The sequence below is a fragment of the Pelodiscus sinensis genome, chromosome 6 (genome assembly GCF_049634645.1).
Source record: "Pelodiscus sinensis isolate JC-2024 chromosome 6, ASM4963464v1, whole genome shotgun sequence".
NCBI classification, from domain to species: Eukaryota; Metazoa; Chordata; order Testudines; family Trionychidae; genus Pelodiscus; species Pelodiscus sinensis.
Genome location: NC_134716.1, coordinates 73,925,709 through 73,949,136, shown reverse-complemented (window position 1 = coordinate 73,949,136; position 23,428 = coordinate 73,925,709). Strand labels below are relative to the sequence as shown.

General features: G+C 41.9%; 1 long non-coding RNA gene across 1 annotated transcript in view; it reads left to right on the top strand.

Annotated features, from left to right (window-relative positions):
- Positions 1-23,182, top strand: part of LOC142829906 (uncharacterized) — a 99,591-nt gene extending 76,409 nt beyond the window's left edge. Inside the window, exon 3 of the long non-coding RNA XR_012904814.1 lies at positions 17,976-23,182. This is a non-coding gene — a long non-coding RNA (uncharacterized LOC142829906). The remainder of the gene's footprint in view (positions 1-17,975) is intronic.
- The last annotated feature ends 246 nt before the right edge of the window (positions 23,183-23,428 follow it).

Sequence of the window (23,428 nt, the reverse complement as noted above, 5' to 3'; positions counted from 1 at the left end):
TAGCAATACATGCTAACTGCAGCTGGCTAAAAACTTGAATTCCTATACCATGGAAAATTCTGAAACTAAATAATAATAATAATAATAATTCTGAGATAGAACAATGACATTTCAAAATTTCCATGGAATTTGAATTCCACATTTTTTTGTTTTGAAAAGGTCCAAATGAAATGTTTACACTATTTCAAAACATTTGAGACCTGCAGAGCTGTCTACAGTCCTGGCAGCCCCTCAGGTGCAAACTGGTCATTGTGAGAAGCAGGGGAGCGGGACCTTCCAGACTCCCAAAAAGATCAGGGCCTGCTGGCAGGAAACCGCAGCATTTCATCCAAGTTGGCACATTTGCACAGCACCATGGGGGGAGGGATAGCTCAGTGGTTTGGGCATTGGCTTGCTAAACCCAGGGTTGTGAATTCAATCCTTGAGAGGGCCATTTAGGGATCAGGGGTAAATCTGTCAGGGATGGTACTTGACCCTGCTGTGAAAGTAGGGGACTTGACTCAATGACCTTTTAAGGTTCCTTCCAGTTCTATGAGATAATAATATATGGAGATATATCTATCAATGTTAGAGAGACAAGGAAGATGAGGTAATACTTTTATTGGACCAACTTTTGTTGATAGGAGAGAGATAAGCCAATCAAGGTAGTATAATAAAATATACTACCTCGCCCACCTTGTTCCTCTAATATCTGAGACCAGCATGGCTGCAATACACAGGTGAGCCAGCACTCCTATCACTGGGGCATCAATCAGTTTCTCTGCAGAAGGTTGATTGGAGATTTGCAGCTGATGAGGCTGAGAGGCCTGATGAACCAATTAGCCATCATCCGAAGTCTATAAAAGACAACCCTGAAAGAAAATGACAAAGGGAGAACTAGGATAGCTGAGGGGCACGCACGCACAGACATACACATACATACATACATACATCAAGGACAGAAAATTGCTGTTTCAGACCTGTGGGAAAGGACAAGAAGCAGTGTAGTTTTCTGTGCATTGGGGAATATAAAAAAAAAATAAGTCATGTGATGATTTCTCTTTCTGAAAAGAGTCTGAGAAGTTTCTCAGGAAGAAGAGGATGCAGATGGAGTCAACAAATCAGCATTTTCCAATAGAAGATTATTCTGTAGGAAAATCTCTGAGCAGCTCTATGCTAAACTTTGTAGGGCTGTGAGAGTCTAGCATGAAAAGTGCAATACAAATGGAAGAGATTCCTATTACTTCTCATTATTTGAGTGAGTTAAACTTTGCAGTTAAATTATTCTATGACTAGAAATGTACTAGATATATTTTAAATGTCTTTGTAACTTTAAAACAGTCTCTAGGGTGAACTAGCTGGTTTCACCTCTCTAGGGTTCTTATTATTTGGATGTTGCATTCCCCTTTTTTCTTATTTTGCCAGTTGTGGCAGACAGCATATTTGGGACTGATTCCAAGGGTTTAAGAGCTTCTCTTTCCATCTGCTTTCTTGAAACTGCACAATCTGAACCATCACTACCATCTGGGAGAGAATGTGATCTTGTGATGAAGTAGAATCATTTGTATAAACTAAAACAAAAATGGTCATTTCTTTGCAGTGGAAAAATTCTCAGCTTTCCCCACCCAATCTAAAGTTCTTGCCAAACAATGGCAGAATGAGCTGCTTGATGGAACTTAACAGTAAAACAAAAGTAATACCCGGGCTTTGGATAGGTCTGCCCTAAAGCCAGATGATACAAGTCTGAGGAGCAATTCCTGTGCTATCTCTGATCCAGCTAGAGTGCTAAAATAGTGTGTAGCTTGGTTAGCAGGCGGGATTAGCCACCTTGAGTATGAGCCCCTTCCAAGACCTTCCTCCTGTTGGAGTTACTGTGGGTTTTTTATTTTTTATTTTTAGCATGATGGCTCAATCAGAGCTAGTTAGGGTCTTTGGCCTAGAGCTGGAATTTGCTCTTCCAGCTCCACTGTAAAGATGTTTGTGACAATCAGGTTTCAGATGCCCCCAGGTGGAGAATAGTAGGCCTGAGCTCCAACAAATAAGCAGTTGACTCAGCTATAAAAGTGTAATGAGTGAGGTCTTTTATGAAAACCAGTGGCTCACTGCTGTTTGAATTATGGGCTATGTCTACACTGGCGGCTTCTTGCTCCAGAAATATGCAAATGAGGCTAAGCGTGGAATATCACCGAGCCTCATTTGCATACCTAATGATCCTGTCCCATACCTGGGTGGTGGGACAGGTATGGCGTGCCCCTCCTGGACAGCTGGTCCTGCTGTGGAGGACAAGAGGGAAAAGTCGTCTGTCATGCATGCTCACACTTTCCCTGAGAGGGCATGCCCTCTTTCTCAGCAGTCAGTGCCTGTCCTAGGGCCAGGGGGTACTCATGTGGTCTCAGCAAGGCATGGTGTGGCCTGGCCAGCAGCCACGGCCTATCTGGAGCCCAGAAGGTGTGCAGGCCACCATCCTGCCCCACCGCCCCCCCATACTCCCACATCATGGCTAAGCAGCACAGACAAGTGTCAGACCACAGTTGGGGTTCCCACAGGTTGCTGAGAGGTCTGAAGCTGCAATCCCAGGGCCCCCAACCCAGGCCTGCACCTGGCGTCACTGTCTGCAGGAGCAGGTGGTGCCTTGCACCCATGCGGGTGAAGGGTCGGCCATGTGTGGGGGCCCCCCCAGGCTGTGATCAGCATGACACGTCATAGTACCACACCGTCTACTTTGCTCCTGCCTCCCCTGCTCTGGGTGTGTTGGACCCTCACAGCACTCACTTGATGTTCCCTCCCTGGTGTCTGAAGTTGTCTGTGAGGCCTCCTGTGTCTGGGTGTTCGGTTCCTGGGTGAGGGTCACTGTGCTCCTGGTGTCCTCCTCCTCGTCTTGGAGCTGCTGGTCCTCAGTGATGTCATCCTGGAGCTGCGGCTGCTGCTGCACAGGTGTCTCCACCCAGATTCCACAACCTTCTTGGGAGACAGGGGTTTCCCTCCCCCCAGGATATGGTACAGGTTCTCATAATACGCACAATAGTGTGCTGCTTCCCCAGAGCTGGAGCTGTGCTCACAGGCCCTAACATATCCCTGCTGCAGCTCCTTGACCTTTGCTCTGACTTGGTCTAGTGTGCAGGGTTGGTGGCCTTTCTTTGCAAGGCCATCAGCCATTTGGGCATAAATGTCCACACTTCTCCTGGACTGCAGGGCCTGAAAAGAGTCCTCCTTGGACTAGAGCTCCAAGAGGGCTTTGATCTCGGGCCCAGACCATGAGGGTGCCCGGTGTTTGGTGCCCCAACTTGGTGCAGGGATGTGTCCCTGGAAGGGGCAGGGGAGTCTTCGGGAGGCTTGTGCCTGGGACATGGCCTACCACCAAGAGCCGAGCAGTCAGGGTCCTGCTTGGAGCTGGCTTGCTGCCACAATGCTACTCCTGGGTGCCTGTGCCTTTAAAAGATGGCTATAGGCAGGAACAATAGAGGTGAGAGGTCTGGCAAAGAGTGTCCACCAGGGCTTCTTCCTGGAGGCCTTTCTTTTCGGAAAAACAAACAAACAAACAAACAGACCCTTCCCCACGTCCACACATATCTTTTTTTGACAGATCTCTGTCGAAAATAGCATTATTCTTCATAAAACGAGGTTTACTGCCATAGATAAAACCGTCACGTTCTTTCGATTTACTGTTGACAGAACGCCATGGCAGTCTAGATGCAGGTAAAGATTTTTCAAAAAGCCACTTTTTTTCAAAAAATCCCTGTAGTTTAAACACACCCTGCAAGTTCCAGTTGCATATGACTCAGCAAGACAACAGGAAGGGGAGAACAGCAAAAGGTCACCTTGATTCTGAGGGCAAAACAATGCACTTTGAGGAAATATAAGCAGAAGCAAAAAGTCACTTTGGCATCCGTTACTTTAGGGACATACGGAATAGCACCCTGTGAGCCTGTGAAAGTCGTTTGATGCTGTTATCTTGATGTATGTGATAAAACTGCCTAGGCAAAAGTGGTATCTTGGTATTAAGTTATAGCAACTAGAAAGCATGGTTTGCTTTGTTCCATGTGTAACTATACTTGCCTCTTTCTTCCTTAGTATCATATAAATCTCTGTTCTTAATACAGCTTATGCTTGTTTCATTGTAAAGCCATCTAGTGCTTTCTATTAAACTGAAGGGTGAATCCTTAGCTAGCGATACAGACTAGTGTGTCGTCTATCTCTTTGGAAGCAGCAAATTTAACTTCTCTGAGTGCCCAGAGATTGAATGCTTCAGGGAGATATCCTAGGATCTTGGAAGTTGGGGTTCACAGATTCAGTCAAATCTTGTCTCGCAAGTTACAGAGTTGTGTTTGATGGTCAGGCAGTGGATGTGGCAGGAAGCTTAGCAGCTGCTAACTTCCTATTTGCTGAGGTTGAGAGGATAACAAGGGACTTACAATTCTGGTTACCCCAAGCAGCATTTCACAATACCCTTAGAAAAATAGGGTCAGATTGTGCAAAACTCAACACGGGTGAGCAGACCCTTTCCGTCATCCCTCTTGTCCATTATTGAGATATATAACTATAGAGAGGCTCACCTCCAACAGCAGAGATCTTGAAGTGGCTGAACAAGGACTAAAATGGGTTGGGCTCTAGACTTAAAGGGGCATATTCACCTCTGAGAAATGTAGCAGAGTAGAGGAGAACCCCATGAGCCAGAGTGAGGAGAGAGTATCCTTGCCCCCCACTCCAGATGTCATGACAAGATGGCTGCTAAAGGGCTAGCCAGAGCATCCGTCCCATCCTTGACAGGGTGACACCTGCTTTTCAACAGAGAACAAGAACTGTAAGCTGTGAAAACAAAGATGATCACTGTGTTGACATCAATGTGATGCATGCATAGACAATGACCCCGGTGGTTTCTTGGCCCTATTTGGAATGGATGTTTTTTGAGGAAGGAACTAAAGGATGGTGAGGGGATGAGGGACTATTTTATCCATCACCTAAATCACAGCAGGGAATCTTTTTTTGGGTTGCGTGCTGCTGATTCACAGAAAAATCTATCAGAGGCTGCACACAAGTGAGAAGCAAAAACAAAAAATCCCTCACTGATGTGGCTCCCCACCAGGGAGAAACACAAAGACATTTCCCTCATACGCCAGAGTATAGTGAGGTCCAGGCTAGTATGCTTCAGTCCCACAGGGAGGCAGCAGGGGGCTGGAGTGCCAGCATGGGCTCCCAAATGCTGGGGGGGGGGGGGGACTCTGAGCCTTGAGGGCTGGATCCCAACCCTGAGCTCTGAGCCTGGGGACCAGATCCAGGCAGGCTGGGGGCTGCATCCAGTTCCTGGCCTGAGGTTTCCCACCCCTGACCTAAATCTTTTCCCTAGCACCATCTCCATGTTAACTGGATGAGGAGCTTTGACTAGGAAGCACTCAGCTAGGAAATCAAGGAAATCAAGCTTTTGGCAAGAAAACATTTGCTCTGGGATGCTACGTGTTCTCTAACCAATAATTAATTGGGCCATTTGTCTTCCCATTATCTATTAAGGCACTAAATTTACAGGAGTGGGTTTCAGATTTTGTCTGAAATGGGGAACTGAGTTTTCACATAGCATCAACTTAAAAAGCACACTTAAATCTTTTAAGAGGGAACTCTTCGTCCATATACATTGACAAAGGTCAGAGGGGTCTGTGCTCTGGAACAGCTCCTGAAGGGCCAGCACACCTAGACCCTGATTGGTATAAGGAATCATTCATGTTTTTGAAAATCTATTTTGATGACTAGCACTCTGCAGGATAACAGGCTTTCTAAAAGAGTACATTTTTCTATCATCTATTCATGAATAAGGGATCATTTTCAAAGGGACTTCTACTCTCTGGATGTGCAGAAGTGCTAACAGAGAAGAGTGCTAATGGAGGAAAATGTGGGATTAGAATCACAGGACTGGAAGGGACCTTGAGAGGTCATCTAGTCCAGCCCCCATGCACTCATGGCAGGAGTAAGACCATCCCTGACAGGAGTTTGTCTAACCTGCTCCTGAAAATCTCCAGTGGTAGAAATTCCACAGCCTTCCAAGTCAATTTGTTCTAGTGCTTAACCACCTTGATAATTAGGAAGTTTTTCTCAGTGTCCAACCTAACCTCCCCACATCCATGTATCTCCCTTTCCACACATGTCCCATAGTGCGGATACCAGGACAAGGAGGTAGGAATGACATGTTGACTGTGTGGCACAGACACACAATGCTTAGAGGGGGTAGGAGCTGGGACCTGCTATGCTTAGTGGAATGGCACCGTACACAGCACTGAGATCATAACTGGAAACTGAAACCAGGAAAGCCCCGAGATAGGGTGAGGAGTTGAAAATTGGCATATTCAGTGCATGGCACAAGTCTACTGACACTGAAGGGAGGTGATGAGAACACTACAGAAATGAATGGAGCAGTTTCCATCTTTCAGAGCTATTGCTTCAGAATGTATTCATCTCCATGGTGTAGTCACAATCACACTGCAACGAGTAAGCCACATCACACCTCTCTGAGCCTCCTGTGCCGCTAAGAGTCAGTTGCAGATGCAGAGATGAAAAGGGGAATTGGACTGGGCAATGCTGCCAGTGGGTTGAGGTGGGGCAACAGATGTGTGTATGGAGAAGCAGGGAAACACGAGTCTGTTCTTGCAAGTTCACATTTATCATAGCCTATGTGGAATACATTTTTTAAAATGTTGTGAAATAAGTGTGTTTTTTTTCTCTCCCTAACTTACTACCAAGTCCACTCTCAAGAGTTCATAGCGTGACCATTATCACTATTTGAGTATAACAATTTTCACTTTGGGGGGAAGAACGATTTACAAACCAAACAGCATCTTTTATCTTCCTGAGTTTTCCGCCAAACCCATTCAATAACTCAAATAACATCTCTCCCGAAAATAACATCTTGTGTTATTTAAAAGCATTAGAAAATTCACTGACAATTCTGTGAATGCAGAGCTAAGGTTGCCTCAGACCCTTCCAGAACATCACGCCCAGCATGTTCAATGTCTGAAAATCAGGAAATGGAGTTAAGGTGTGTCATGGTCATGAGGGATGCCCAGTAGTCTGGGGACTAAAGGATTAACTATGTCCCTGTACCTTGCCAGGTAGCATTCAGCAAATAGAAATGCAGATAGGGATTTTGAACTGAGAGAAAGAAATGTTGGGGTTTTCTCTCCTTTGTCTCAGAGTCAGTTTGCTCTCTAGGTTCTGAGGGGGACACAGGACATGTCTCTCTCCAAGAAAAGACTCTTCACCATCTGTAAGTAGGGCAAAGTCTAGATAAATCTGTCAGGTTTTATTGTTTTCTGGTTTGGGAATTTGGATCTAAGATCTGTGCTGTTAGAAATGGTTTTTTTTTCCCTTCTGTAACTAAGTCCTGAGTGCATGGGACTCCCCCATGAGTTTATTAATTTATGACTCTTACCATCCAATCACCTTAATTATGCTTGCAACAGTAGTATTGTTTTGGTAATAAAAGTTCTTTCTTTTTTATTAACCCGGTATTGGTTCATTTCTGTGTCCTGGAAAATCTGTCTGTGGATATCTGCATGGCTCTGACTAGGGGGCAGCTACCACAGACTGTAATTGGTATTTTCTCTTTTCATTTTCAAGCTCTTTGGTGAAAAGAGCTTGCGGTGCCCTGGGGTTGGTTTCAAGTGTCCACCCCTTTTTGTGAATTCAAAAGCACTTGATGGTGGCATCAGATTTTTATCCCCCAAAATCTAGGTTTTTAGGATTTTGGAGGGAAGATTTATACCAAAGCCTGGAAAGATAAGGTTTTGGGGTACATTTGTGGGCCCCCACTTCTGCATTCATTGTACCAGAATGCAGAATTAGCCTTGACAAGGTGTATCCCCACCTTCCCCAATGCAATCTTAACTCTACCCTCTCTATGCAATGTCTAAACATACCCATAATATGTGCTAGCATGTCAGCCTTATGTATGCTGCAGGGAACAGAACACATGAGCACTATAGACAAAACTTACATCTTCCCTTTGGCTTCAGGGGGTAGCCAAGTTAGTCTGTTACAAAAACCAACAAATGGTCTGGTAGCACTTTATAGACTAACAAAACATGTAGATGGTATCATGAGCTTTCATGGGCACAGCCCACTTTGCTAAGCCAAAACCCCTTTAGGGTTTGCACCTGGCAAACATTCAAACACCAAGCCTAATCCACACAAATCACTGCAGATGATCATTGGTTCTTCCTTTCCTTCAGTGTTTGAGGACTTCAAGACTTATTGGGACCATCTGATGTATAGGGCTGTTTCCCTGAATATTCAGGTGAAGTTCCTGCAGGAGAATATCCCTAGGTTGTTGAATATCCTACAGTTATCTGCTTCAGGAGATTGTCCCTCCCTATTAATGATGTGTTTCTAGAGCCTAGAAAGGATTTTTGAAGCATGCCAGATTCAGTGCTGCCTACTGCAAAGCACTTGTGCTATATTGTGCTGGTGTAGGGATTTTAGGGATTTTTTCTTCCATCCGTCCCCACCTACCCATTTTGATTCTTTTGTCCAGAGCAATGGTCCAGTCCTAACTCGCTTTACCACCTCTCCTCTGTTTAGGGACAGACTGGTTCATATTAGGGCTCAATTTAATACTAACAGCCAGGTCATAAGCACATCAGATCAAACTATGTCATCTAGTTCCTCTCTCTCATTATGCCCCCATCCCCATTCCACTTCAGGGACCCACCTCATGATATACTGCATCTCGACCAGGTTTGCTCTCTACTGTTTTTGGGAATGGTCTAGGAAGTTCCTTCAAACACCAGTGCCAGGTCTCTGTTTCTAATACTTTCCTTTTCAGATCCAAAAGATGATCAGTTTGAACTGACCAAAGAGGTCATTTTGGTATTGGGGGGAGATATAGGCAGAAAGGTGCCATCTTAGTGGTTGAGCATTGTACTGTCACATTGCAGCCAAACGGTAGTACCTTTAAGAATGACAAGCTGGTCACAAACATCAGCATCATTCAGTCTTCTGTGGTACTTCCAACCAGAATAGAATTATGGAAATGTAGGACTGCAAGGGACCTTGAGACATCATTTAGTCCATCTCCCCATGCAGAGGCAAGACCACATATATTACTCCATATCCGGGAGGTATTTGTCCAACCTGTTCATAAAAACTTGCAACGGTGAGAATTACATAACCTCCCTTGGACGCCTGTTCCAGTGCTTAACTATCTGTATTGTTAGAAACTTTTCCCTACTATCTAACATCCCTCTCACTGCAGATTGAGTTGATTATTTGTCCTATGTTCAGTAGACTTGGAAAATATTGATCACCCTCCCTTTTTTACAACTTTTATCAGGGCCCCGACCCTTCAGCCTTGTTTTCTTAAGATTAACTTACCCTTTTTAAACCTTCCCTCATAGGTCAGATTTTTTAAAGCCTCATATGTATTTCATAAAAGTGTTATGTCTAGTTTTGTGGCCTAATTAGTGGCTGGGTAATTACATTTTGCCTAGGTAATTTCCCCTGTAATTGTACCTGAATATGGTGTTTGTTTTCACTTCAAGTTCTTTGTTAAATTGTTCCATAGCATTATTGTTACACTGGTTATTTCAATGGTCCATGAAGTATAGAGTGCAGTGTAACAAGGTAGGGCCTAGATACACAAAGAGACTTAATCTTTGTATCTGATTCTCGTATAAAGAGCATGAAGAAGTGTCTGAGATAGGGATGATCAGGGAGAACAGAGTAGAGTAAAAAGGCTGCTGGGATTAAACAAACTCCATCAGTTAAATACAGGCCTCGAATTGATGCTACAAGTAAGTGAGATTTGTAAGAAGGAAAGGTTTGGTAGTGAGCTAAGAAAGTAAATGGAAGGACTTGAAAATTATTATTTTGGATGTTTGTTAATTTAATAAACCAGAAGCTGAGAAGAAAAAAAGGATTTGAGAGCTATTGAAGAAGTCCTATGAAGGGGTAAACTCAGACAGGGTCTACATGTAGGAATGCCTGGAGGCTAGGAGGGAGTGCACAGGAAGTGGTCATATGATAGTAGCTATATATAAGCTATATAAATAGTATGTATATTTTTATATTATTTGGCTTTATAACCAATAAGAATCTAATTTCTCTAGCCATCTTGGACAATTTTTTAAAATAAAAGTCCAACAAACTTAAGAAAAGGGAAGTTGATAGTAATGAATAGAAATCAGAAGTTAAGAATTTAATTCCTTAGCTTTCCTTATCAAATTTCTACAAGGAGAAATTTTTGGCCAGGGGAATTAAGAACAATAAGAAGGATTTTTTTTCATACTATCAGGGAAAAAAACATAGATATTGGTTCATTATTAACTGGAAATAGTAAAATTTTCAATAATGAAGAAAAATCAGAAATATTGAATACATGTTTTTGTTCTACATTTGGGAGAAACAGATTATATAGTTTCATCATATTTCATTGATAACACTATATATATATATTCCAGTAGCATTAATGGTGGTTGTTAAACAGAAACTACTGAAGTTAGACATTTTAAAATCAGGAGGTCCAGATAATTTGCATTCAAGAGCCGGGGCGGACTGGCAATCAAAGTAGTCCCGGGAAATGGGTTGAGAATGGATCACTTTTTCACATCAAAGAATTTTTAAAAAATTTACTCTTTGACCCCCATTAGCCACACCCCTGACCCCTGTTAGCCATGCCGCTGGAGGTAATGCTCTCGGGGTGAGATGGAGACATGACCAGAAGTAAAAGGTGTCATGTGACCCCTCTCTAAGGACTTTTCCCACCATCCTCCTACCAATAGGGATTAGTTTGGCCCCCACCAAACCCTCCTCATGCAACTATCCTGCAATTGCATTAACCCAATGTGTGTCACATTAACTCAAGGGCGGGGGGCAGAGAGGTTGGGGGAAGTGTTCCCTCTAAGAGTTTCCTCCCATGAGCAGAATGAATTTTCTGTTATGCACCAGTACTGAGTTCATGTGGCTTGTTTGGAAGTGCTACTGTGGCACCCAAGTTATTAATAAATATCTTATAAACCTCTACCTTTTCCCTTTGTTGCAGTGTCTCCTCCCCTTGCTCCATCAGCTTCCCTGGTGCCTGCTGCCCCCCAACCTCTCACCCTCCTCTGCTGTCCTGACTCGGACTCTTGCCCTTCTCACTGCCCTCAGCCCTCCTGAGATCTCCCACCCTCCACCAGCCCTTCTCACCCCCTGGTGCCCACTCTGATCATGTGAGCTACCCCTCCTCATCCCCTCTTCTAACACCTCCCTCTACACACCTGCCCTGCCTCTCTCCTCTGGTGCTGGTCCCTCCCCTGCAGGTGTCTGCCCTCCTGCTTCACCCCCAGAATTCCCTGACACCTGCACCTTCCTTTACCCCTGCATTCTCCTGGTGCCCCCCTTCCCTCACTGCCCCTGACCCCTTTGTCCTCTTTTTCCCTGATGCCCACCGCCTCACCACCCTCCCCATCAGCACAAGCCCCTTCCTCACCCACCCATTTCCCCTCCCCCACCTTCTGCCTTCCAGTTTGCAAGGCTGGAATCTGTGATCGGGCCCCAGAAGTCCGGATCCTGCACGAGTCTCCGATTTACCCCTCACTATGCTGCCAACCCCATATCCCCTCTGCGGGAGTCTTGGTGCTGACTGGCTCATGGGACATGACAGGAAATGTTCTGGGCTCCCCCATTTTCCTCTCCAGGCAGAGGGTTTCTATAGTCATGTCTGTTGCTGGAAACCGCCTGGGGGGCGGGGAGGGGGGGGACACAAGCATGTGAGGAAGGTCCCAAGGGGTCTGGGTGGGCCAGAGGGCTGGAGAAAGGCAGTGCTATGCTTTGCAGCCAGCACCCAGCAGGGCTCTGTGGTCGCTGCCTCACAGCGAGGGGAATGAGACTGGGCTGCCTGTCCGAGCGACCCCCCCGGAGCCAGGAGATTCCGTGTCTCTGATCTAATGGACTCTTCAGTCTATCATGATCTAGTGTCTGGAAGCTGAAGTTAGACAAATTCCAACAGGAAATAAGGTATAAATTAAGGATGAGAGTAACTAACCATTGGATCAGTTTCCCAAGTATCATGGTCAGTTCTTCATCCCTGTCCATTTTAAATCAAGATTGAATGCTTTTCTAAGACACATGTTCCATGACTTAGTTTTGGAAAGGTCTATGGCCTGTATTATATAGGGGAGTTCAGATTAGGTAATTGCAATGATACCTTCTAGCCCTGGAATCTGTGAAAAAGGCACAGATTCCAGAATAAAACAAATTAGCAGCCTGATCATAGTGTAATAAAAATTGTTAGTCAAATCTTTAGAAAATGCCCCACTTGCTGGACTTCAATTCTCAAAGTTTTCTCTGGTTGAAAGATGACATTTGTAGTATGCCCTCAAAATCAACAATTCAAGCTATTTTTATCTCAGACAAGGAGAAAGTGAGTTACAAAGACATATAATCTTATAACAGCCCCTTCTTTAACAGTGGGGTCTGTAGTTTGATTGCTTCTGCTCTTTTAAGCACAGAAGAATCACACCAAAAAAGAAAATTGGTCCTAAGTCAGTGAGGGCTCTGGTATGGGTCTTTCTTACAAAATACTTTTATACAAAATACTTTTAGAGCTGTAGCTGCAGCTGTAACAGATTTATGTCCTCTGAAGATCAGCTCCAGAGGACATCCAGTACCATGCTTTCACTCCAAAGAAATCTAGTAATCATCCCACCTGTAGAGCTTTTACTCATTAGCTCAAGTTGTAGTAGATCAAGTTTTGAGGTCTGGAGTTTCCACAAAATATCAATGTAAGTTGTTGCTACTTTTTCATTATAACTAATGCTTCCATGGTGAATACAAAGTTCTTTATTTGGAAGATTTTCTTTTTTGGTTTTTAGTATTCGTAGAAGTTTGTACACATGAAAACTCTGTCAAATATTTATCTCATACATTTTTCATATTGCTATTCCTTTGTAGGACTACCTGTTGAGTATCTGAAATAACACTCATTCAACCAAAGCTGTGGCAGATATGATGTAGCTAGTATCAGGTCAGCTCTCTCTTTAGTATTGCAAGATAGCCATTTAGAGTTCTTTGTACACGTATAAACCTTAACAAGATCTAGTGGTGATATTTGAAACTCAACTTGGCTACCTCATAGGAGCTCTTTGAGTGCTTGGTTCTCCCTTTCTGGCTCTTGTAAATGTCTGGGAGCTGGCTTTGTATATACCTACAGCTTCTATAATAGAACTTTTAGCTTTCAAACTTTTTGTATGGTTCTGTTTGCCCTAAAAACAAGCACTTGCTCCAACATCCTCTTTTTTTTTCTTTTAAAGAAGCTTTTTCTTTCATGTGCAGATATTTTGTCTCATTTTGTATCTTGTAATAAAGTGACATTTTCTAAGCTTTTCAATCCATAGGCTTCATGTGGGATATTTACATTTTTGAGAGGAAAAAGAATTACTCATAACTGGAGATTTTACAGGTGATTTCCATTCTGTGCCCACAGTTACCTGGCCCTCCCCTTTTCAGAACTGACTTACTATGGCTCACGCAATTTGGAGGAAAAGAAATAGAGAGCTGGAGATGGTAACAATAGTATATGCAGTACTTCCTCTGATGCACTCTATCAGTAGATTTTGCAGAGGTATTTTAGTTCATTCTTGAAGTTGTGAAGATGAAACGATCTGTGGAAGATAGTAGAACTGCATCAACTTTAACATGAGGCCATTTATGTTAGGTCATTTAATAAGTAATAGATTTTGTTTTTATTTCTGAAACTCTTACAACCAATACTTAGTAACCTGTCTGCAGCAACTCAACAGTATTGTCAGTGGAAACCAAGAGTTAAACCATTTTTTCTCATTTTTGGAAGGCTTCACTTATTTGTTGCATACATGTCAAATTTCTAAAATGTTGTAATAACTTGGCCTAATTTGGACCTTTAAAATCTCCTGCCTTAAAAGTCAGTGCCGTTATGTGCCAGTACAGCGTGCATCTCTATTGCCTAACTCTTATCTGTGCTGTTGCACTGTTCCACAGTACCACTGCTGGGTGAACCAGAACTGGCACATCCATTGACTTCTACCAGCTGTTCTCTGCCAATTCCAGTTCCTGACAGGTAGCAAGCTGTGTAGTTGGCAGTGAAAAATCTCAAACAGTTCAAATGTGCCCCAGGGAGGGCAACTGCTTACCCTAAGCCCATCAAAGAAGCACTGTTATGTTTTGGAAGATACATTACATTAACAACATCTGTCTCATATTTTTTGGTATTCAGAACTGAGGAAAGGGTGAGATGCAGCTTTTAATATAAAGCAAGAGAAAGTTGCTTATAACAGCTAATATGTATATCTTGGTGAATAATTTTATAATAAGACTTTGTGGGCTGTGTGAAATGGTTCTGACTCTAATTTGATAATTTTATCTTTTGTATTAAAATCAGTTTAAATATTAAAGAGCTTATTATTGAGCTTATTATTTTATTTTAAATTCTTATTTGTTCATTATTCATATGCTGCTGTGATAGTCACATGCCATACGGTATATAAATGGGCTTGATCCTGTGAGGTGCAGAACACCAATGGTCCTCACTGAAATCAGTGGGATTTGGCCTGCCTGATTGGATCTAACCTAGTTAAAGATTGAAGATATTTGTGTTTGGAATAGTTAACATGTAAATGATTGTGGATCATGAAACTACTTTAAGCTTTAGGCTTTGTTCAGAAGTAAATTAAGGTCTTGGCCATGAGAGAAGCTGTGTGTCCTCAATTCCCATTAGTTGACAGTGCTCAAAACTTCACCAGACTGTGCTTTAAAGTAGCTGTTGATAAATGCACTTCCACAAAAAAAGTCCTGACTAATTTGGTTTGAAAATATTAGTACTGTATTAACTGTAGCACTTGTTCTTTGGATGACTTCCATCACCTCTATTTGCAAGAAATAGTCATGAGTGGTGGTGATTTAATTTTGACCTCTCAAAACCTTTATCATCTGAATATGAAATTTAGAAGCTGAATAATCTGACAGTAATGGGTATAAACCCTTGTTTTTCTTCCAACCTCAGAATGAAATAAAATACTGGATGTTCTGGAGCTACTAGATCAATATCTAGTATCACCTGGAAGAAAGACATAAAGTGACCTGCATGTGGGCTTCATTTAGAGCTCTTCATGTTAGGAGCCCCAGCATTTGTAAGTAATGTGGACATTTTTTCCTCCTTGAAGGCTAAGCAGAATACAGATGCTCACTTTGTAACTGATTTGGAGTGACAGGGGTTTAGTGTAGCCCTGCAGTTACTGACCTGGAGCATTCATAATTCTGTGCCTTGAGCAAGAAGGAATAAATTATTCTGCTACCTTCCACTGTCATTTTAAATCCATAAAGGAATTTTGCAGTATAAAAAATTGAAGACTGTTATTTTATTGTTAAAATATGGGGTTTTGTTTTAAATTGAGCTGTCAAGGATCAAAACAAGGGGTTGCCTAGTGCAAGTGTCATTATTTTTTCAATCAGAAATCAATAAAACATTTTATAACAGCATACTGAAATGTATTTGTTAATTATAGTGATCATATAGTCTTTCAAATGCTAATGGTCTGACTCAAATTTCACTTTGTTTAGTACCGTTAGAACTTATGATTAAAGAATGGTATAGCTTTATAGTTGTTTTACTGCCATCTGTGTGCACCAGGCAATAACTATGTACAGATGGTTGTGATTCAGAGACAGGTTGCCACATGCAAAAAAAAGTATGTTTCAGTTATTTTAATAAGATTTATTGCAGCAGTCACAGTTAAATGCTTGAACCATAATGATAATTGCTACTAATCTTTCAAGAAAAATGATTAGAGTCTAATAAACCTCAAGGAGCAGGTTTTGCCATAAACTTCAGAAACATATCATCAAAGGTATGTTATGTTTTTTTGTTCTCCCTCTCCCCTGTCTAATTATCTATTCTGCTGTTCGTGGTCCTGCAGTGTTTTGTATGGAATTTCAGAGGCTCATCTCTCAATACTCTATTGCCTTCCTGTACTTTTTTTAATTGGGTACAAGTGCAGAAAATGGCTAGGTATTAAAAAAGCCCTTAAACTATTTTTTTTAAATTGAACAAACGTGGAGTGAAAACCAGACTCTGCCTCACAAAACTTTGGTTTTAGTGACAGGGGCCAGACTCTAACTCCAGATGTAGCCCATTGCTGAGCTTTAGTGGGCGAAGAGGTGAATGAGAATCTGTACCTGAATCTAAATCCAAATTTTATAGTTTAGCCCCATGATTCATTTAGTTGGAAGTCCCTTCCATGATTCTGTTTTCCAGGATGGACTTGAGAGGAGATTGTGTGTGATGACACAAGACAACAGGCTGGGATTCTCTGCTTGAGATCTACAGGATTTGGCTATGCCCACTGGCCTTACTAGAAAATCAATTTATTATTCATTATAACTGAACCCAGTCTCTTCCCTTTCTCTGTAATTGATCACACTATAACCTTGGGTACAAAACCCCCAGACTCTGAAATCTTTCTCCAGTTTTTCAGCTGAGTCTTGTCTCTAATTTTTGAGTATAAAGCTACATTTTCCAATTATATACTAATATATATTAGAGTTTTTTAAATCAATCTAAGCTAAAACTAGTGGAGGTAACTAACCATGTATTTATGTAGAGCTTGAAAGTGTTTTTACTTTCAGAAGAGCCCTCAACTGTGTTTTGTTATTTTTAATTTTGTGAGTAACGCTTAACCCAATGTGAGGGTGGAGTTAGAAACATTGATATTCAGCAGGCAGTTTAAGAGGGCTGGCCTGAGCCTAGTTTAGGGTGTCTTGAGTGATTATGGCTATTAGCCTTACGTGTCATAATTCCCATTTTCATTTATGTCATCAAAATTGTGGTATAATATAATAATATGATAAAATGTATATTTTTTTTTAATCTAACAACTCACATCCCAGAACACCCTTCAATGTTGAAAGATTCAAATTTAGTTTTTGAACCCTCTTCTACTCTGAGCTTTAGAGCCTCCTGCTGCAAACTCTTATTACCAATCTTTGCTTACTGCCAGGAACAGTCATGCTCAAGTCACAAATAGAAGAAGCCAATTGGTCGATTCACTGTGATCAGTAATCACTCAGTGCTTGCAAGTGTTCATGGTCCTGTGTCTGGCTATCACTAGCTGTGTACAGCAACAAGGCCGTACTGTCTACTAAACTCAGTCCTCAACAGCACAGATGCTAATACCACACTTATGGCAATAAGCACTCCCCTTGATAGCCACTATTGTATCATTATGCTTATATTGTTTAGATTAATGGTTTGGTTAATTACTAAATTTTGATGTTAAGAAAATATATGGTCATTAGAACAGAATGCTTTTCTGTGTCTTCTCTTTTGCATGATCTCTTTTGTGAGCTTTTTCTGCTTTCCAGACAACATTTAGGGCCAATTTTTATATAGGTCAATTGCTGCTGTCCCTTTTCCTTTCTCTTTTTATTTCCTCTACATTTTGTGAAATATTGTTTCAAGCGTGGGGTTGAAAGCAGTGCCCCAAGGAGAGGAATGTCATCACTTGTTGTCTCTATGCATTATTGTTCTTAGATACCACAGAGGTTGCATTTAAGGCAGAAGTACTGTCTTACAGTCATGCTAGGCAAAGCTCAACCAGGGTGAGGAGGCCACCTTAGGTTTTAGATGCCAAACATTCCTGGTACGAAATATTCATTTGGAAAAAGTTAATGCTTAATGGTGCTCAATTAGGTTAAATCATATTAAAAATAAATGTCTTTATTTGGGTTATTAAACCATTTAGATGAGGGATTCTCAAGCTTTTTAATAGTATAGGCCACTTCCTACTAGAGAGATTATCCCCTAGATCAAGTCCTTTATAGCTACCCTGTGGCTACTATGTAATTGTATAAATGAAAAAGAAATATTAGAAAAAATATCCTGCAGGTTTTATTTTTTATTGCTGTTTAGGAGCTGGAAACAAGGAGGATGTCACAAACAAACTCAGCACAGCTCAGCAGAGAGAGTTCCAAAAGTGAGTTTAAACCTCTTCTTCTGTTTCCAGGGCCACTTCTGCACTGGACCAGCCCTTGGCATGACACAGATCACCTTCAGGACCAATAGTTTCCAAGGGGATAATCCAGCAGTTCTAGAGTGCTTGATCTTTCAAAGTTCCAAGGGAGAATGACGTGAGACTGCCACACAATCTGAGGAGGGAAATTTTCTGCATTTATGTCTAATTTGGGTCACAGAGTTGTAGAGGGCAGCTGGAATGGGGTACAAGAAGTGATCTTGGACTTGGTGTAAGTGACTGTGAAAACTACTATTGACTTCAGTGGCAGTAAGATCAAGTTCTAACTCTCCACAGTGAATCCATGCTTGATTCTGACTTGGCAGTAAGGATTAACACAAATCCCTCATTATCCACCAAAACTGGTCACCAGTTGGAAAGAAGAAAATTTTTACCTCAAGGATAAGTCAGACAGGCTGTTATGAAAACACTGTTGTGGTCTCCCTAGAAACCCCAGTGTATTTGTCAAGCTTAGGATAAAATTCTACCCCCTCCAAATGACTTTAAAAATTGGCCTTGTGGGGTTCTATTAAAGATCCTTGGCCATATCTGTCCCAGCCTGGCCTGCTTCATGCCTTTCTGTATATACAATAGGCTTTAAATATGTGCGAGCATCTGTTACTGTATTCCTTCCTGTCTTCTCTCCACACGCCAAGATTTCCATAGTCTGCTGCCATGGTACTTGTGTATGACATTTTGAATGCACGAAGTGCAAAAGCATGACATTTTGAATTAGAAGTTAATTTAACAAAAATATCTGTGGAAAAAGTTTGAGCCCTCAAAAATATGTCAAGTTATATTTTGAGATGTTAAAAAAGGAAATTAAACAAAATGAACTGGTGACAAGTTACACATGAAAGTTCACGGGGAAAGAAATGTTCATTGCCTGAGCAACATCATGGTCTAGTGTGAAGTGCACTGGTCTAGGAGCCAAGAAAACTGGGTTCCACTCCCAATTATAGTTCATAACTTCCAATTATGATGTGTGATTTTTAGATAATTTACTTCGTTTCTTTGGGCTTCTGTTCTTTCTGTTTAAACTGTAACCTCTCTGAAGTAGGGCATCTCTCAGGCTATGTCTACATTACAGTTTTTCTGGGATATCCCAGAAAAACTGCCGCGTCCAGGGAACGCATCTGCTTTTTTGGAACAGTTTCTGAAAAAGTGGGTGTGTTCCTTCGGAAGCCCTGTATTCCTCATTTTATGAGGAATAAAGGCTCTTCCTAAAGAGGAGGTTTTTCCCACATTTGGCCCCGTGTAGACAGGCCAAATGTCAGAAAAGCCTCTTCCGAAAAAAGAATTGGAAAAAGGTACGCAAATTGCAGCTTGCAATTTGCGTATCTTTTTCCGGAAGAAGATTGCAGTGTAGACATAGCCTCGGTAAGTGTTTTTACCCATGCCTTCTACTGTGGTGCCCAAGTACCAACTGGATTCTGTGTCCTTGTCTCAGTTAAATTAGCTAATGCAGAACAAATAGATGATAATTAAGGAATCCTTAAGTGCTTTGGGAAGTATAAAAATTAGCTGAGCTTTGATAAAAGAGTCAAATTACATAAGTATGAAGATTGAAAACAGTGTGTAAATATTAGGGAAAGGAAAGTGGCAGTGATTGTTTCATAAATATGCACATATGTTTAATTTTACCACATCACACAGTGGCTGAAATGTGGTTCCCTTGGGTGTGCAGACTCACCTTATTTCAGTGTAACGAGGAAGGATGGAGGCCTCCCTGGATGTTCTAAATTTAAAACGTTGAATTTTTATTTAAAAATTTTAAGAGGATGAAATCATCTAATAATTAGGTCCTGGTCCTGCAAATGAATCCATACAGGTGGTCCCTTACACTCTCTGATTAGATCCCTGCAAATCTGTGGATACCTGATTTATATCCAGAGGTATCTGCATTCACGGATGTGGATATGGATGTAGCTAAAGGATATACATTTTGTATCTAGAACCCTGCAGATTTGTGGATATCAGCATTTGCAGATGTCAGTGTGGATATCTGCAGCTCATTTTTGAAGATACAGATGCGAGTGCACACACACAAGGGCAATCTCTAGACTGGCATGATTTTCCACAAATGCTTTTAACGGAAAAGTTTTCCGTTAAAAGCATTTGCGGAAAAGAGTGTCTAGATTGGCACGGACGCTTTTCCACAAAAGCACTTTTTGCGGAAAAGCGTCTATGCCAATCTAGACGCGCTTTTGCGCAAAAAAGCCCTGATTGCCATTTTTGCGATCGGGGCTTTTTTGCTCAAAACAAATCTGAGCTGTCTACACTGGCCCTTTTGCGGAAAAGCTTTGCACAAAAGGGACTTTTGTCTGAACGGGAGCAGCATAGTATTTCCGCAAGAAGCACTGATTTCAGACAGTAGGAAGTCAGTGTTCGTGCAGAAATTCAAGCGGCCAGTGTAGACAGCTGTCAAGTTTTTCCGCAAAAGCAGTTGTGTAGACGTAGCCATTTTGTATCCATGCTGAGCTCTACTTCTGATCTTCACAGGCAATATGGTTCCATTTGGGCTTCCAGCCCAGATCCTCTTACAGGGCTGGGACAGCATGCCTCCTTATCAAGGCCCAGAGCCCCAAAGATTTATAAATGCCTGGCCACAAAGGGAGTTCAGTGTTTCAGCATTGAGCATTGCACTACCTAGAGGAACATAGAAAATGACTAGAACGAGAGTCTACAAAGCTTGTGTTAGGTGCCTAGGCTGCTATGGAGGAGAAAGAGAGTGGATCCCAGTCTTAGATACCTAAGTCTAAGCTACTCAATGGCAGATGCTGACAAGAAGAGTTGTCCTAAAGTTCACTGCTTTCATGGAGTTAAGCACTTATGTCTGGATTGCAGGTGGGTGTCTATCTCTGTGTGAGATACAAAACCAGGAGACCCTCTTCGGATTCTGATGACTTTGATGCCTAAGCCATTTTTTGCAAGAATGAGTTTAGAGCAGGGAGGGAAAACTCAGGATTGGTGGCTAGATGTGGTCCCTGGCTTGCCTAGATCCATCCCCCAAGGTTGAGGGCTCCCACCAGCACTGGGGAGTCCAACTGGTGCTCCAGCCCCCCTGCTGCCCTACCAAGAGGCTTGAGCACACAAAATCTACTAGGCTGGGCCTCCCAGAGTCTGGTGTGCAGGAAGAATTTCAGGGGTGTCTTTCTCTTTCTCAGTTGGGGGCCATGTAGTTTTTAGTTTCTTACTTCTGTGATGCCCCTGTCTGATTTTTCTGTGGGCCTGTAGCCCCCAATCCACAAAAGGTTCTCTACCCCTGGTTTAGAGATAGGCATTTTGTTTAGAGGTGGAAGAGAGAACTTCATCATAACCTTTAGCTCAGCAATTAGAGCAATCACATTTGTGGGGGAAACCTGAGTTCAGTTTCTCCCGTCAGTCTGATGAGGAAAAGAATTGTGAGAAGGGTCTCTTACCCTCCTACCCTTCTTGCTCCTCCAATTACCCTATTAATATTTAGTTATTTAATGAACAGCTTCAAAAGAGTGAAATTGAGATTGAAAGTCCCCATCAGAATATCCCCTAGTCTCCTGAGAAATGGGAGACCTCTGTTGAAATGACTTCTAAGGATACACAAGGGGGAAATACCATGGTCTTTTAATAGCCATGTGAGAGACCTAATCACTGGCTTATCAGGGAGAACAATTTTAGCACCAGTCCCATAATAATGGATCTTAGGCACGTGATAGGTATCAAGATGCCTAGCATGAGATGAAAGAGTGAATGCTCAGAGACAGAAGTGTAGGTGCCCAGAGAACTTTTTACAATGAAAATTTGGGCACCAAGTGAATTTAGACATTTACAGGGATAGGTGCCAGACAAGTGGGAATCACAGTAGTTCCTAAATCTGAGACTGAGGTATCTAGTCCTAGGGTTTAGATCTAATTTTAAAAGAGAATTGGATACTTAAATACCTTTAAGGATTTGGGCCCAAGAACCAGTTCCTTCTTAAGAGCTATACAGAAATTGGCTGGCTTAAGATCCTCTTTAGATTTCAATGAATTGCCCCTGCCTCATTTTTTCTTTATTACTTTTTGTGTGTATGTAAAAGTAGTCCATTCTGGACAGCTGGAGAAAGGGGGATGGTGATGCTAAGTCCCCATGAAACAGCAACATTCCAGAAGGCAAGGAAAATAGAGAAATAGAACTAATGTAGGAGTGTACTTAGAGTTTCCTTACATCTCATTAGGGGACTTGCAGCATGGTATAGCTGCCACTAGGTGAGCCTGAAAATGGGCTTCAATCCCAGAAGTCTCTCGATTGCAAGCTAGCCTATTTCAGTAGATAGTAGGCGGTATTTGCTTCTCCAGTGCTTTCTCCTGAAATATAAAGAAAATATTCCCCCAGGCTGAAAGAGCACCTTATCTCTTTCTCTAATGCAGTGGGCAATAGAAAGGGAAAAAAACAAGGTTTTGATATATGGTATTTAGGGAATTTCCATCTAGGGTAATTGCTCAGTGGCCCCAACTTTGTCTATTCTTTTTCTTAGTAGTTGATTGCTCTGTTTCACCATGGCATGGCATTTAATATACATCAATATCCCTTACTGTTGCACAATCAGAAGTAAATTAATATCTTAATGTTTATTAATTTAAAATTCAATTTGCTGTGAGCATTAATGTTACTTAGCTAGAGTTATTTTCCACTTCACTTAATCACCTACTTATTTTAACTACATTAGTATATCTCTTTGTTGGTCAACTAATTCTTAGAAATTCTTTGTTCCTTTTCATTGACCTCTTCTCCCCTCTGACAGTTAGAGATGGAAGAGTATTAAAAAGTTAAGCTGTGATAAACACCAACATTTAATGTCTGTCTGTAGTTGGTGGGGTCTTGTACTCCTATACTTCCTTTCACAGCTCTACTGCTTAGCCTCTGAATGTCTCCATTCTCAGTTCCTATAACTTTCACAAGCCCAAGAGTCCTGCATCAATTCTCATTCCCTGTTACTTCTCCCAGATTTATGAGTTCCCTCAACTTTGATCCCATTGTGTGGCCCAATATATCACTACTTATTTTGCTATGTTTCATCACACTCTACATATTTCAAGTTGTCTTGGCCTTATTGTTTAAAGGTGTTAGTTCTGTTATGTTTCTCAAATGGCCAACCATGCCACCTTTCAGATACGAAAAGAAAAAAGACTCATAAAGTCTTTTCAAGTCTATGATGTAATCTCTAAGGGTATGTCTAGACTGCATTCCTCTGTCAGCAGAGGGATGCAGATTAGGCAGGTCGACATTGCAAATGAGGCAGGGATTTAAATATGACACGCCTAATTTGCATAAAAATGGCCACTGTGTTTTGTCGACTCAGCACTTTGTCGGCAAAAAGCGTCAGTCTAGAGGGGGATCTGTAGAGAAATAAAGCGTTTTTCAACAGATTCTTTTAACCTCCTTGCAGGAGGCAAAAGGGATCTGTGGAAAAAGGCTTTCTTTCTTGA